This window comes from Delphinus delphis, chromosome 8 (genome assembly GCF_949987515.2).
Source record: "Delphinus delphis chromosome 8, mDelDel1.2, whole genome shotgun sequence".
NCBI classification, from domain to species: domain Eukaryota; kingdom Metazoa; phylum Chordata; class Mammalia; order Artiodactyla; family Delphinidae; genus Delphinus; species Delphinus delphis.
Window position 1 is genome coordinate 16,525,628 of NC_082690.1, and position 2,910 is coordinate 16,528,537.

Consider the following 2,910-nt stretch of genomic DNA (forward strand, 5'->3'; position numbering starts at 1 on the left):
CTGCAGTCTGCACCCTAGGATGAAACAGCACCCAAAGCTTGCTGTTTCTACTAGGAACTGCTAGGAGGGACGAGGGTCTCCTCGGGTGACTCCTGGTCTTGCCCCTTTAATTTTCCCTGCAGGCCCTCTGCTTCCTGTCCGTAGCTGTGTGACCTGGGTACTGACATATTGCAGGTCTGTTTTTGCCACAGTACAAGGGAACTGGGGCAAGTGTTATCCAGATGGAGTTTTAGCTGAACAATTGCAAGATATTTAGCTCAGCACAAGCCCCTTAAGCTCCCAACACTTACACTATCCTTCCAAACCCTACGTCCTGGCATGGATCTTATTCTGGGCATGGAGAGGGGTGAGAGTGGGGAGGGTTTTAGAAATGGCTTCTGTGCTTTCGCGCCCTCTGCCCACCGTGGCTGGGCACACCTGCCCCAGCTCTCTCTCTTTGCTCCTTGGCCTCTAGAGAAGCAGGGTTCCCTTCAGTTGGGATCCAAGCCGATTTCTCAGCTTCAGATGAGCACTGCTCTCCTGACAGCTCCTGATTCTTGACTGTAGGGTCCCCCACACTATGGAGCCAGCAACTCCCCAATTCTTGCTTGCAGTAGTTTTCTTAATGCCCTTCAGTGGCTTCCCACTGTCGGGAGAATAAAAGCTGGACTCACCCAGGAACCACCAGGTCTGCCCGGTCTGGCATCTGCTTCCTTCTCCAGCCTGTCTCCTCTGCTCCAGAGCCACTGTGGCTCCTTTCACGACATGCTCCTTCTGCCTCAGGGCCTTTGCGCATGTGGCTTCTGTTCCCGTGTCAGAATCAGTTCCCAACCCTGCCTGTCACTCCCGTTCCTGGCTCCTTCACCTCATCTCCTTAACACCTCCTGACCCTTCAGCTCGCTTCTCAAACGCTACATCCTCAGGGCTCTGAACGCTGTTTTAATGACACGCTTCTCCATGGGATTATTTGATCAATCTCTGCCTTGCCAATTAGCTCTAAGGGACCGTGACTATCCTTTCACTGTGGAGCCTGGAGCTTGGCCCAGGGCTCACTGCCCAGTAGCTCCTCATGCCAATAACTGTGTTGCAAGAATGAGGCAGCTGGTGACCTTTTTTTACTGACACCCACATGTTTCATAGGGGCTAGATGTGTTTATTCCTCCCCTAGAAGGGAGCCAGGACTCCCGCTAGAACAAACTTGTGTGTGACTTCATAGCTGTGTCACCCCAAACTCCCTCAGCTGTGCCTCTGGATGGACTGGGGAGAAGCACATTTGAGGGGCAAGCCAAGGTCCTTCCGCACGTGAATGTAGCCCCGGCTGCCCCTCTGCGGCCTTTCACTGCTAAGGGGCATCTGAGTAATTTGGCCAAACACCTTGGAATTCTCTGGTAAGACAAGGGCTGGTACTAACAGGTGACTCGGCTTTGGAGTTCTGACCCCTGGCCTGTCTTTCTCAAACAGACTTTCAGACCTGGGTTTGAAGTGTCCTCACCGGGAGGAACTCCAAGAGGCAACACAGTGAGATGCTGGCAGGCAGTCCTCAAGGGCGTCTGCGAGGGACTAATCTACTTGCCCAAGGACATGGGCCTAGCGAGTGATTTTCAAAGGCACCCAAGGAACTTCGGGACTGGGCCAGACAGACGTCCACTCTGTCCAAGGTTCTGTGCTCATGGAGTCCAACCTGTCCTCTCGAGGGTTCCCCACTCTTTCTCAGTGGCCATTTATGGCTTCCACATCTGTGCGAAGCCTTCTGGAATCCATGTATACTTCCTGCTTTGGGGTTTTGAGACTGGACCATTCATTAAAATAATTCAATCTAGGGTTCGAGCTGGAAGGGGCCTCTAGATTATCTAGCCCATGTCCTTCATTTCACAAATGAGAAAACTGAGGGCCAGGGCTTGGGGTGTTGAGGTAGGGCTGGGTCGCTTCCTGGCAGTACCCAGCGTACTAGGGTTCCGGGTGTGTAAGGAAGTCCCTGCGGCTCCTCTCGGGCTTGGACAGTTACAGCCTCTCTCAGGAACCGGCCCCCTCTCCCCCACCCCCAATCCTGTCGATCCCCCTCCTGGCTCAGGCTGGGCAGCCTCATGGCCGGCAGCATGGCTTCCCGGCTACCAACCGAGTGGCCAGCCCTTGCCGTGTCCGTGGTTTCTGCCAGTGCCTGGCCTCGGGCCTCGCAGCGACTGCCGGCTTACAGAGCGCTCGCTCTGAGCGCTGGGTTCAGCTCCCGGGGGTCAGGGTTCTCATCGCCGTTTCACATGGAAGGAAACTGAGGCTCAAGTGTTCCCTTCAGTGCTGTGCTCAAGGTCACATCACAGGTGCAGGTGCGGAGCTAGGATTTAAATCTGTTCATTAAGTTTGTCGTCTCGAATTTGGACCTGAGGAGTGGACTGGGGAGGGGGCGGTACTGTGAGCCGGCAGGAGCGGGACGAGGGGCCCTGATGAGGGGGATCTGGGCAGCACATCTGTGGTTCTAGCGAGCCCCCGCCCTCAGCAGCCCCCCGGCTCTTGCTGAAAATGACAAGTCCGGCCAGAACCGGCTCGCGCTCCCACGACACAGCCATTCATGCTTTAGGTGCGCATCCCACTTCATTGTCAAGACTTCCAATGAACGTGGGTTGCTGTGTCTGGTGCTGGGTTATTTTCTCGTATTTTTCCGTCCCCCCTCCCCCCCTCCCCGAGTTTACTATTTCGGAGAGACACTTAGCTCTGTCATCGTGTTTGTCTCGCTCCCTCCCCACCCTCAGCAGAGGAAAACCAAAAAGCCACAGCTGGCGGCGAATGCGCGCCGGCGCTGGCCCGCGCCCTCGACGGCGGTCTCCTGTTGCTTCTCGGAGCGGCCCGCCCTTTGAAAAAGAATCTCTCCCGCACCCGGGAGCAGCGGCGGCGCGCTCCGAGGAGCCGGCGGCGCGCGGCGAGCAGGAGAGGGTCTGC